Below are 13970 nucleotides of genomic sequence, written 5' to 3' on the forward strand. Positions count from 1 at the left end.
TGCCTGCAGAGCCTAAGGACCCTGGTTTGATTCCCCAGGTCCCATGTAAGCCAGATGAACAAGGGGTGCATGTGTCCGGAGTTCGTTTGCAGTGGCTGGAGGCCCTGGCGTGCCCATTCTCTCTCTCTAATAAATAAATAAAATAAAAAAAATTCCACTGTGTATTTTGTTACTGCTGTTTATTTTTCCAAGTTTTCTGCTAGGCACTAGTAGCATATTTTCATAAAACAATCTAACAGTTTTGCCCCCAATGCAGGCTACTGTTACAAGTGTGTGTGCGGAGAAGGTATTCAAAATATGCTCACTCAGATTTCGGTCTTTTAGATTTCTCTGTCCAGGTTTGGCACCTGGCCCCCAGCCCCTCCTCATGCCATTCCTGGAGCAGAAGGCAGAGAAGCCTCACATGGATAGGCCTGCTCCTACCCTGGAAGGATAGGCGTGCCCCGGGCTGGCAGACAGATAATTACCTAACGCTACACCAGGACGGGGAATAATGCCGCTAACCAGCTCACTTCCTAATAGCCCTATCGGTGGCAATCTACTGCATTGTCTTATGGAAACCTGCTGCCTGTTCCTAGGCAACCTGATCAACGAAAATTTCAGGTTTATACAATTTTCATTTAGGGAACATAAAGGTTAACTGACTGTAATGGGAGTGTTTTAAACAAACCCACCTACTCTTCCTCACCCTGAGCAGGGCTGGCAGCTCTGTTTAATTCAGCTCTGTCTGTGCTGGTGGCATTTTGGCAGCACCAACCATAGGAGTTCTGTCAACTGCCTGCCAGGTCACCAAGAGTGCTCCCCGAGGTTAGGAGCCATGGCCTGCCCACTGTCTGGGGAACCCCAGACTGTCCTGGGTATTTGAGGGACAGGAAGAGGCAGTGGACACAGCAGGGAGCCTAGCCTGGTGTGCAGTGAAAGTTTCTCAAGACCGGAGGGCTGCTTGCCCAGCCTCCTAGAGAGTCAGGTCAGGCTGATGCAGCCATGGGGCGGAACTCCACGCCGGAGCCTGGCTGTGGGCCCGACAGTGATCAAGGTGAGCGGCTGGCCCTGAGCGCTCTCAGCCCATTTGAGACAGAAGGGCTCCCACGGTCTTGTTTGCCCAGGATGTATGCAAGTGCTCACAAAGAAACAGCCCCTTGCCACTTCTAAGCCTGTCACTTTTCAGTCTCTACAGCCAGGACCCCATCTGGGTCACCCTCCCTGGCTAGCCTCCTCTGGGTCTTGTGCAAGCTAGAGAGTCTGACATGAGAACCAGAACCAAACCCAGCGCGTATTCCGTGTTCCAGACATCACGTGACCCTGCAGTGCAATCATGACATCCAGACACAGTGGCTGTGCGCAACGACTCCTGGCGGCCAGCTCCGTCTCTTGAGGAACCATGGTGAGACAGGGGCTGGGGAACACTCTGACTAGGCTGGCAGTCCAGGACTGACGACGCTGACACACACACAGCATCTCCGGGACATCTGGCCTTCTCACAGCACGGTGCCATGTCCCAAACATGAGTATTCCAAGTGATCCGGGCTGAAGCTGGAAGGCTGCTCCCAACAGCCCTGGTCCTCACATCATGCTAGTTCCACCACTTTTTACTGGCTCCCCTGGGCACTCCAGCTGCAACATGGGAGGACGGACACACAGCAGTACACATACCAGGGCCAGGAGGCTGAGATCCAGGGGTCGGTTTTGGAAAAAGCCAATACATGAGATCGCTGAAGGGTGGGGAACAACAAAGCGAGTGGAGTTGTTCCTAGCATCCTGGGGTTTGGCTGGCTCCCAAACTGGGCAGTGGGCACTGTGGGCCGCTGCCACCATGGGGCAGAAGACAGAGTGCACAGCTCCTTCCCACGACAGCCCCAGAGGTCTGTGTGGCTCCCCAAGGCCATAGCGACAGAATGGAGAGGGTCCCCTGGCAGGCCTCTGTAGGTGCTTCCACATTACCCTGCAAGAGCCTCATGTATGGTGAGGGTGCCCATCACCCCACATGGAGGAAAACACCCTCCTGGGATGGACTTGGAGGCCAGATGCAAAAGGACGAGCGTCTCCTAGCTTAGCTCCAAGTCTCCGCATCAGCTGCTTCTCACAGCATCTCCTTGGAGGGCATGGAAAGGAGGAGCACGTGCCTCGTGGCTCTGTACCTGACTGAGGCCTCAGAAGCCTCTTGTGACCAAGTGCTGGCACCAGGACAACTAGGCCTCAACTTCCAAGCCTCAGAGCCAGCCAGACCACAAAACAGCCCCGCACCGACCCTGCAGAGATGGGATTTCTTTAAATGTTGTTCTCTCAATATACAGCCTGGACAAGCTGGCCTTGGGAGAAAGCGCATAGCTTCCTGTTTCCCTCGCTGTTATGGTTTTAGAACGAGGATCTAATGGGAGCCCCTTGAGAAACCTGTTCGGGACAATCAAGGCTGCAGGATGCTCCTGTACAGGACATGTTAAAAGCGGGGTGTGCCGGGCATGGTGGTGCACGCCTTTAATCCCAGCACTTGGGAGGCAGAGATAGGAGGATCACAAGTTTGAGGCCACCCTGAGAATACATAGTGAATTGCAGGTCAGCCTGAGCTAGAGTGAGACCTGACCTCAAAAAAACCAGGAAAAAAAAAAAAAAAAAAAGCTGGAAGTGAGCTTGTAGGGTTGCCATGTCTTGTGCATGGAGCTTGACAGTGTGGGGGATCCTGCCCCATTGGGATTCAAGGCTTGTTGCTTAGAAGCAATTTCAAACTCACTGAAAAGTTACAAAGATAGCCGAAACACCAATGTGCTCCTTACCCAGACTGCCCATTGCCAGGATCTCGTCACTTGTCAGTTGTGCCTGATCTTACCACACTCCCCTAGCTGTAGAGGGGTCTGTGTCTGCATCTGAGACGAAGCTGTACACCAAGGGCTGCTGGGGCCCAGGATGGTGGTGCACCCTTTAATCCCAGCTCTTGGGAGGCTGACATAGGTGGAGCACTGTGAGTTCGAGACCACCCTGAGACTACAGAGTGAGTTCCAGGTCAGCTTGAGCTAGAGTGAGACCCTACCTTGAAAAACAAAAACAAAAAAGGGGGCTGCTGGGCTGTAGTTCAGTGAACACGTGAACATCATGGCTCTGGATTGGAGGGCTGTGGCTCAGTGAACACTTGGACATCATGGCTCTGGATTGGAGGGCTGTGGCTCAGTGAACACTTGGACATCATGGCTCTGGACTGGAGGGCTGTAGCTCAGTGAACACTTGAACATCATGGCTCTGGACTGGAGGGCTGTGGCTCAGTGAACACGTGAACATCATGGCTCTGGACTGGAGGGCTGTAGCTCAGTGAACACGTGAACATCATGGCTCTGGACTGGAGGGCTGTGGCTCAGTGAACACGTGAACATCATGGCTCTGGACTGGAGGGCTGTGGCTCAGTGAACACGTGAACATCATGGCTCTGGATTAGAGGGCTGTAGCTCAGTGGACACTTGGACATCATGGCTCTGGATTGGAGGGCTGTGGCTCAGTGGACACTTGGACATCATGGCTCTGGATTGGAGGGCTGTAGCTCAGTGAACACTTGGACATCATGGCTGTGGATTGGTGGGCCGTAGCTCAGCAGACACTTGAACATTCATAGCTCTGGGTTTTTCCCTCAGCATTATGAAAGAAGACCCAAAATCTCCTTGTGTGAGAGTTTCCAAACACAAGGACAATTTCTTATGTAACCACAGCAGTTATCAATCTCAATATAAATGACACTTTGCCGTCCATATTTCTCTTCTGTCAACGGGTCCAATGATGCCCTTCTACAGCGATATATCCACTTGCGCGTGCGCGTGTGTGTGTGTCTTGCTGTGTTGCCTATATAGTTCAGATTGCCCTAGAACCCATGGTTTCCTGGCTTCAGGACCCCGCAGGCATGTGTCATTGTGCCCTGCTATACGTTCAAGTTCGAGAACAGGAATCTGAGCTCTCGCGTCATTTGGCTGTAATGCAGATGAGTGTGAAAGGGCTGGGGTTAAACCCAGGTCTGCCTATAGTCACAGCCCACTAGGGAGCATGCTTAGGGGAAGGAAGCTTCTATGGGGAAGGTTTTCCCTGTGGCCAGTGGATGCTCCTGCTCAAGTAACCTGAGGCCCCTGCTGAGGTCAGCTCACTGCAGGGAGAGGGCAGTCTGAGGAAGCCAAGTCTGAGGAGTGAAAAGGCTTTTGTTCCTTTTGTGCCCGCAAACCCACGCAGCCCTAAAGCCAGAGGGAAACCCGAGTGCAGTACCTGTACCCTTGATGTGTCACCTGGAATAAGGGGGCTCTGTCTGGCCTGAAAAGACCAGTGTGTGCAAACAGGTCATGTTAGAAATGGTATGCTTCTCTAGGAAGCAAGGGGCCCATTGCAGAGGATAAAATCCCCCAGTGCACAGACACAACCATGACAGTCTGGCTGGTAGGAGGGGGAAGGTAAGAGAGAAATGGGGGTGGGGGTAGGTGGGGACATGGTCCTGCAGTGTCCACTGTAGTATGTGCCTGTGTTTGCATGGTAGTTCCTGATACACCCAAGAGGCTCGACTGGGCCCTACCCCAGGATCAGCTTGCTTTCTTGATCAAGCAGCAGCTCCTGCTTGGGAACTCCAGGTCTAGAGAATTCCAGGTAAACTCTGATCATCTGATGCCCAGGCCACCACTCTCTCTGGCATCAGGCCAAGAGAGGCCAGGGAGACAAAAGGGAAAGGGGAAGGAGGCAACTGAGTGAAGGTTCAGGGTGTTTCCTGGAGCCTAACAGTCACACAGACATCTCAACAAGCCTGAAAGGAGTCGGCCTCCAACACACTCCTGCCCCAGCCCTCGCCACCCAACGCAGAGACCTTCCTTCCTCCTGGCCACTGCCTTTCTACCATCTGTGACCATCATAAGCCTTTCTGGAAAGCAAGATCCTTGGGGTGGGACTCTCGTAGTTCAAGACCAAGACTCGGAGGAGATGTAGCGGCTGGAAGAATGGTCTGTTCATAGTGTCTTATCTAGTTCAGCTGCAAAGTGGTCCTCGTGGGCAAGGGACCCAACAGGGTGACAGAAAGGGGAAGAACTAATGTACAAGCTATAAGGGGCATGCCATCAGAGGCAGTGAAAGTGGCCAGCAGGCCCCTCTACCCTCAGGACCCATGTTCGTCATCCACGGCCCATATGGGGGAGAGTAGCAAGGTCCTATGGGAGCAACAGAGCAGACTCAGCAGGTTACTCTGGGGAGGAGGAGGAAGTGTGCATAGATCATTTCCCATGTAAACGATCCTGCGTGGGCGTGCAGGCATGTGTGTGGGCATGCAGATGTAACATGTATTCCCATACAGCATGTAACTACACACACACAATGGATTTCCAGCACAGCATCAAACGGCATCTTCTGCCTTCAATCGCTTTGCTGCAATGAAGTATCACTTCTGCCGTGGAGCAGCCTACCTGGCCCCTCCGTGCCAGGGAAACTGAGGCTTTGAGGAGGAACCTGCCTCTGGCCACGGAACATAGGCAGGATCCAATTGTGCCACTCTCAACTTCACACCCACACTCCCTCCTCTGGGTTCTGCCTTCCCAACCTCTCTGCAACTCTCTGGGGGCCCAACAGGATGCTATTTCTCCCATAAAGTCATTCCCTGACTCTAGCTTCCAGAATTAATTTCCTCACCACTTAAAGAATTAATTTCATCCACTGTTTCTTCTGCTCGGTGTTTTATTAAAGCCAGTGGTGGCGAAGTGAAGTAGGCCATAAACCAACACTATTAAGCACTGAGCATTTACCAGGCGGGGCCAGGCGAGGGCGGGCAGAGCGGGACAGTGGGATGCTGAGTGTGGACAGCGGGTGGAGAGAGGGAGCTGGGCCCTAGTGCTGCCTAGAACATGCACCCCAAGAATTGCACACGGCTCCTGAGGCTGGTCCCGGGCAGGCTGGCTATCCCGGATCACACAGCAGCCGTCTCAGCTTGTGCTAGGGCTCTGTGCTCTAACTCTGCTCCACCCGCTGGCTCTGGGGGCAGAGAGCACCCGACCAACTCCTCTGCACTCAGGCGGCCTGTGCCATGCAGAGTCTGACAGCGCACACTCCAGGCTCTCTTAAGCCAGTGGTGCTTGCCCTGAAGTGGGTTCTTTCAGTGGCACCTGCGATGCTCCATTGGCACCTAGACGAGCACCTTCTTAAGAGGGTAAAGTCAGTTCATGGGCGCTCACTTCTATCCCAGACAGACTGAGGGAAAGGAGCTGCCTGTCTCCAGCGCTGCCCAGCCCCGTTCCTACCCACCTCCTCATGCCAGCCAGGAAGGCAGTCCCCGGCTCCCTGCATTCATCAGCAAGGAATGCTAAGGGAGCTGGCAGGCTGCGCTATCTGAGGAAAAAGCTGACGGTGGCAGCACCAGCTGTTCTTTCTTTGCGGGCACCTGCAAGGGCATTTCAAAGTGAAAGGGAAGCTCAGCCCCCGGCAGGTGTCCAAATCCTGCCCAAGCCAGAGTGGGTGCCTGCCTACTCCAGCCCAGGGCGGGCATCATGGGCACCATGTAGCAGAAGCTCCCTGGGGGGTTGGGTGGAACAGCTGTAAGAAGAGGTCATAGGAAAAACCTGGGGCAAAAGTTGAGAGGAAAAAAGGAGGGCCTCTTCCAATGGCCTCCAAACTCCTCTCTGAAGAACCCACACCCTTGTGGGCAGGGGAAGGGGGCGTGCCAGCATAGGGCGTGCAGAAAATCCCAGAGGATCGGACACCCTGCCCTTCTCCCGCCTCCCCACCCTGACCCAACAAGAGGACAGACGAAGGACAAATGGGCCAGAACTCTGCTGACTGGGAGAGCCACCTCCCCGCAGGGCAAATTACTTCAGCCTAAAGAGCAGCACCCATTTCCCACAGACCTCCGCCTCTCCACCCTGGGCCTCCCCCAACACACAAATCACTCTGCTCTCATTAGCCTAGCCTGTACACAAACAGACGTGTGCACACGTGCGTGTGTGATGCGTGGGGCGCAGGATCTCTCCCTCTTCCACGTAAACATGGGATTCATTTATTAAATGCCTCTCTGCCATTTCCTTTTTTGCCTTCATCCTGCTTGTTTAATATTGCATTTGACATTCTCATTTTATAAATGGCAACAGAAGCAGAATGGATGGCTAAAATTAGCTTACGAGTGAGAATGATGCTACAAATAGGACCGTGAGCCCAGAAGCCCAGTGAATTCCACCCACCCACCACCTCCACTTCTTGGGCTGGATCCCAGCAAAGCTTTCAGTCTTCAGGGACAAGGAGGAGAGCTGGAGGGAGGGGTACAAGTCTTGTCACTGGGCATTCTGTCAGGGGCGAGGTACTCACTGCAGCCTGGAGGAGGCTCAGGGAGAAGGGTGGATTAGCCCAGCACTGTGATCTTATGCCTCGGAGGCCAACTCAGGGCTCTCTTTTCTCTGTGGTCCCTTGCTCCTCAGCCCTGAATGTTCACTGAGCTTGAAAGGCCTGACATCACATCAAATTTTGCCCTTGGAAGTGGGTTCACTAGAAAGCCCCTACCCCAAGCATGATTCAGCTGAAGGGTCTGACTCTGCTTTTCTGGGACCTAGAAAAATCCTGCTTCAGGACTCAGCTGTCCTGTTCAAGGACCATGCGCCTCTTCCTCTCCTGGGACTACCTCCAACCACAGGCACCGAGAGTGCCCACCTCCTATGGGGATTTGGAGCCCAGTCCTGGCTGGTCCTGTACCCTGCATGTCACTCCCTTCTTATGACCAGACCAAAAAAAAAACAAACCCTTCTTCCCCGAGGCTCCCATATTGGCCTCATTCAAGGTGATTCTGAGGATGACGAAGGTGATATTCCAGAGACCTAGCATGCTGATGGAATATGGCATGGCTTGGATTTGTCTGTCTGTCTCCTTTTAACAAGGGGGGAGGGGGACAATCACAGAAGCTAACTTGCCTGGGGTCATGAGACTAGCGTCAGCGCACTGTGCTGCGGGCTGTTCTGCAGGAAGGGGTCTCGGACGGACAGCGCTGCCCTCTGATCTGTGCTACAATACCCACCCTCCACGCGCTGGAGGCCCTACCCCCGAGAATGCAGGCACTACGGTAGGCTCCTGCCCGGAGCCCGTGTCAGTTTGGGATACTTTCTTCTGTCTGTTCCGTCATTTGGCAAAACTCTTTCCTTAGGGTACTGCAGACAAGATGGCACCCACGCTGGGCCTGCTCCAAGCTAGTTCAGGACTCCCTTGCAAACCAAAGCGAGTAGGCCACATCCAGCTGGCTGCATCCTGTTTTTGTAAATTAGGTTTTATTTGAACACAGCCACGCCCACTCATTTACATATCATCTGTGGCTGTGTTTGGCTACAATGGCAGCTTTGAATAGCTGTGACAGAGACCATATGGTCTTCCAAGCCTCAAATATTTACTATCTGGCCCTTAACAGAAAGCTTGACCCTGGCTTAGGTCAAAGAGAGATCACATGCTGTCACTGGCCACTTGCTGTCAGGAAAGGAGTTTTGTGCAAGAGTCCCGGATCTTGCCAGCCTTCTACATTGTATCACAGAGCAGGCAAGGCCTCTGGGATGGGGCTTCACCCAAGCTGCAAAGGGCACTGGATCTCCTGCCTCCCACTCTGCAGAGGAAGGAAGCAGGTGCAGGTGGGTGGAAGATTCACTGGGTGGTGGTGGGGGGGGGAGGGTCACAGAGTAGCCAATGGTGGACCTGGGCTTGGGCTCCAACGTTCTCAGTGTTTCTACGTGACCCGACAGGTCCCAGTGAGGGCCAAGGATCTGTGCCCGTCACTTAGGAGGGCCCAGCTCCTCCTCTCACAGGTGTGCCACACACAGATGCTCACACCAGAAGGGCATGTGGCAGCAGCGGAGGGGAGTCCTGGGCTCTGGGAGCTTCTTTGGGGACAGCTGGCTCTCTTGGACCAGAAAGAGTAAGGAGTGGTGCTGAGGGCTCCAGCCTGGCAGCGGGATCTGGGTGCCAAGCCCAGGCAGATGCAGCTCAGCCCAGGTCCACTCTCTCCTCCCTCCCAAGGGCTTTCCTTCTGCTGCTGGGCGGACGATTTATCGATTTATGACCCAGGCTGCCTGCCGTATCCATCGTTAGCAGTGATTCTCGGCTTGTGCTGCTCGCCCTTCAACCACGGCCGGACTCGGAGGGCTGGCCTGGGTGGGCCCAGCATTCCTGGCTGCCTCCCCAGACCCCAGGCTGAGCGCACAGTTCTGTCTGGGATCATTTCAAGACATAGGCTGTAGCTATGCCTTGCTTAGCAGATTTCTGTATGACTGCCTATGGTACCTTAAGTGAAATAGCTCCATAGGGTCATGTGCTTTCATGCTTCGTCTTCAGCTGATGGCAATTTGGTTAAGTTGTGTGGCCTTTGGGAAGTGGAGCCTTGGAGAGGTATGTCACTGGGGGCAGGTCTTAGGATTGACTGGTTGAGCCCCACTGGGGTTTGTGAGCTCACTTAGATGACATCCTTCTTGGGGATATGGAGACGTGACACCTAGTTGTCTGTCATGCTTTCTTGCCATGATGAACCTGCTCCTTGAAACTCTAAGCCACTGTAAGCCCTCTCTTCCCATCAGCTATTTCTGGTTGGGCATTTTATTCTAGCAGCGAGAAGATCAGTGTTACACTGCCTTGAAAGAAAGAGGACTTAAGCCTCTGATCACCAGGAATATAAACCCAGATCTTTCTCCCTTCGCTCTCTCCCTTCCTTCTTTAGCTTTCATTCCTCTCGCTCCTTTTTTTGGTGATACTAGGGATGAACCCTAGGGCTTTCTGTGTTCTAAGAAAATGCTCAATTTTTTGTTTTTTAAGGTAGGGTCTCACTCTAGCCCAGGCTGACCTGGAAGTTACTCTGTAATCCTGGGATGGCCTCAAACTCAACAGTGATCCTCCTGTCTCTGCCTCCCAAGAGCTGGGATTAAAGGCATACACCATCCCTTCTAACACCTATTTGTTTATTTTCATTTTTTCAAGGTAGGTCTTGCTATAGCCCAAAATGACATGGAATTCACTATGTACTCTCAGGGAGGCCTTGAACTCATGGTGATCCTCCTACCTCTGTCTCTCAACTGCTGGGATTAAAGGGATGCATCACTATACCTGGTCCCAGCATCTCTTTTTTATATTGAAACAAGATTTCAAGTTGCTTAGGCTGACCTTGAACCTATGGTTCTCCTGCCCCAGTAGCTGAGATTATAGAATTACTATGAGGTCCAGTAAGTCTAGACTTTTCAAAGATTATTTCTGCCTAAGCCAAAGGAGGACACAGTGAGAAGCACTTGGTTCAGGACCAGCATGGCACACCTGCTTTGAGCTCTAGTGGGCTCCTCAGTGGGGTGGGAGCAGGACCCCCGGTTAGGATGCTGTGAGGAAGGAGGCAGTGAGAGGGTCTGCAGAGCGCTGCCAGGGGACCTGTGGACGTCAAGTCTCTGTTGAACAAGGTAGGAGAAGGCTCCACTGAGTACTTTCACACTTTACACTGTACTCTACCCCAGTGAGGGTGTCACCATCTCCCCAACATTATTTTGAGGTGAGGGCTCCGCCAGGCCTCCGAGGGACCCCGGAGCTGGTTCTGTTAATTCTCACCTCCCTCTCCACAGCTGCCCAGCTCTTCAGGAGGCCGCTTGCAGGCTGGGCCCTGGCGACTAATCAAGCAAGTGTCCCTGCTGCTTGGGGACTGCTTCAATCAGGGACACTCTGTGGGAGGCGTTATTAGCTGCGCTGTGCTGGGGCTTGCAGAGTGGCCGGGAGGAGGGTCAGGAGGCAGCTCCGCACCTGCATGTGTGTGTTTATTCACAGGCACATCTGCTTCCACTGGGGCTGGGACCGAGTCTCAATCCTCCTGGGTTGGATTCAAAGTTTAACTGCGTCTGGGGCAGTGGAAGAGGCGGCTTGGATCCAAGGCTGACCAAGGTCCTTAAGCTTGAACTTGGCTTCCTCCTTAGCTAGAAAAGTGCCCTCAAATGAGCTTGTCTTCCCTGCCTAGGAGACCAAGAACCACACAGGACAACGTGGATGAGGAAAAAGAATGCTCAGCCTTACAGCCTGGCCAGATGATCTTCAAAGTCCCCTTTGGGCCCAGAGATGAAACCGCACGGGTAGAACCATGAGCTCTGGAGTACAGCTTTCTGGCCTTGAAGTCTAGGGCTGCCACTTACTACTGCATGACCTTGGGCAGGGTGCTACTTCAATGCCTTGCCTATCTGTACAATGGGGATAATGATTTTATTCACACCTGAGAGGATGTGCTACACGATGCAGGTGTTCAGCAACCCAACTGTGTGCTATTTGTGTGATCTCTGTGACAGAAGGTGACATGGGAGTCCATCTGGCCATCCTCCTGCCCTCCTTTACAGGAGATCTTAAGGGAGGGCTGCATGGAGAAGGAGGAGAGATATCCTGTGACTCCAGCTTCCCTGGACCTCTGCAGACAGGATCACTTGCTTTCTCATGCTCCCCTGGTGCAGAGGGGCCCTCAATCCTTTAGAACACAGGAGAGGGAGATTCACCAACCAAACTAGACATGAAATGTTTTTGGGAGTTCGGGCATGCCTCACATTCACATGGTCCCTCACTGACTCCTTCACTCACTCCACATTTATACAGTCTACCGAGTGTCAGACACACACCAAGTTCTACCCCAGTGATTCCTCAGTGCCAAGACCTCACTGATCTGTGATTGGGAGAAAGCGGGTGCTACAGGCACACCAAGAGGCAGTGGTCAGGACTGGGTGGGTTGGTCTTTCTGGTTTCCTATCATGGTCACTGTGTCAAACTCTCCTCTGTCCATTCTAGAGGCTTCCTGAGCTATGCCTGAAGGTCTTAAGAGTTCTCCATCCATATGGATCTCTCATTTAAATTCTGCCCATAGCACAGTTTCAGGGCATTTTCTTTCTTTGGATCTCCAAAGAGAATACAAAGCAACTCAGGATGCAGGCTGCTCTACCAAGCCCCGTAGCCCCGCCCTTCTCAGAGCAGGGGCATTTGGCTGGAGGAAGAGCTTCAAGACAGTGATGACAGAAGAGGGAAGTCCCTGCGCCGCTGGCACGCACTGTGCATCACACTCAGCCCCCGGCAACTCAAAGTGGCACTGTTGGTCCTGTCTACTAGAGCTCAGTGACACCCCGTGACCTACCTCAAGTGCCCTTCCAGGACCTCTAATCTGCACCCCCTACCGGCCATGGGGCTGGGCTGGGAATCTGCGCTAAAGCCCCAAAGTCTGAGGTCCAAACCACTGCCTGTCCACTCTTCCCTTTCTCACTCAATTCCATCTTCCGCTTCTCCCTTACAGAATCAGTACCAGCCCCGGGTTCACAGGAAAACAGAACTTGTACACTAAAGCCATCAGTTTATCTGTCCTTTGCCACAGCTGGCCTCCACCTGGGGGGAGGGGCACTGATACACTGGGAAGTCTTCGGAAACACCTACCAGCCCATGGGATCTCTTTCTGGGGTTTCCACTCTACTTCCTAAATGCCGCTTGCAATCATTTTGGGGTTCACCCTCTCATCCCAAGCCTACACAAGAGTCTATACAGCTCGTTAGGTGGCCAAGCAGCTCAAGAGTTAGGCTCTTTGACTGGGATAGCCCTGGGCCTCCGTCTCCTCACTGGATCAATAAGGAGGCTACAGCCCTCGAGTGTGCACTGAAGCCTGCCAGTGGTGATCCACCGAAGACCCTCAGGGCCAAGAAGGATGTCTGCCTGTGCCCTCAGCTGCCTCATCAACTCCTGGCCACCAGCAATTTTCCTTGGAGCTGTCAACAATACGCTCCGAAGAGAAGAAACATGGAATCTGGACACTGCGCAAAGGTGCAAGTTCTCCACCTCTCTGGTTTTAAACATAGCAAGTACTGACTACGGTGAGAGAGGGGGGCCACAACTAGGCAGCAATGTCATTTGGAGGACAAAATCTACAAAGGAACCTGCGCTGTTCCTCCACGCTTGTCTCCTCTTTGCCACTTTAATGCCTGGGTGGATGCCCTCAGCATACAATCTGCCAAGAAAGAGTGTTTTCATTGCAGATGCATATGATGGCTAGGAACAATATGAACAATATTATTTTAGTGCCCTGGGAAAAAATTAGCAAGTCAAATATTGAATCAGGCCTGTAGCACCACATGCTAAGCAGATTGCTTTGATCATATCCACACTAAAAGCTCTATTATTGAATTTAAAGTTGGTGAACACATATTGGACCAGCATACAATGCAATCTGAATGTATGTTTCAGAAGGTAGGAATGTTCTGACAAAAAGAGTCACAGCTGTGTTTCAAACAAACTGGCTTACCCTCTTCTCTAGAGGCTGGAGGCTTTGCTGGCCAACCAAAATGTTTGTGCTCAGGGGGAACCTATGGATGGTTCCAGGAACACCTGCTGAGCTCTCATTATTCTGGAACCAAAGATGGGGTTTGCTACCCCTACTCAACCAGAGAGGAGCACACATTTCACCAGAGCTGGCACACGCCGCACACGGCGTGGTGCCCTCTGGTGGCCAGTTCTGCGGTGGCCACCCTGGCTCCCCAGAATTTCAATAACTCAGCCTCCTTCCCCCTGGGGCTGTCCTGAGAAGGAAAAGAAACTTCAAAAAGCCAAAGAAAGGGATGGAGGAAGGAGGCGGCTGACCATAATTGATGATAAAGGAGGAACAAGGCTAATGACTCAACCACCTACCCAGGCTCTGATCCTCAAAGGTCATACATGAAATGCATGACTGAGACCAGGCGGTCATAAGCTTCTGCCTCATGCCCCTGAATGTTCTGTAAGATCCAAGATTTTATTTTATTTTTCATTTATTTATTTTAGAGCAACAGACAGAGAGAGAAAGAGGCAGACAGAGAGAGACAGAGAGAATGGGTGTGCCAGGGTCTTCAGCCACTGAAAACGAACTCCAGACTCGTGTGCCCCCTTGTGTATCTGGCCAACATGGGTCCTGGGGAATCAAGCCTTGAACTGGGGTCCTTAGGCTTCACAGGCAAGTGCTTAACTGCTCTCCAGTCCAAATATTTTTCAAATATATT

General features: G+C 52.7%; 1 protein-coding gene across 3 annotated transcripts in view; it reads right to left on the reverse strand.

Moving 5' to 3' along the window:
- Msi2 (musashi RNA binding protein 2) overlaps positions 1 to 13970 on the reverse strand; it is a 417788-nt gene that overhangs the window by 64545 nt on the left and 339273 nt on the right. The window lies entirely within an intron of this gene.

The sequence above is a fragment of the Jaculus jaculus genome, chromosome 9 (assembly GCF_020740685.1).
Source record: "Jaculus jaculus isolate mJacJac1 chromosome 9, mJacJac1.mat.Y.cur, whole genome shotgun sequence".
Lineage (NCBI taxonomy): Eukaryota > Metazoa > Chordata > Mammalia > Rodentia > Dipodidae > Jaculus > Jaculus jaculus.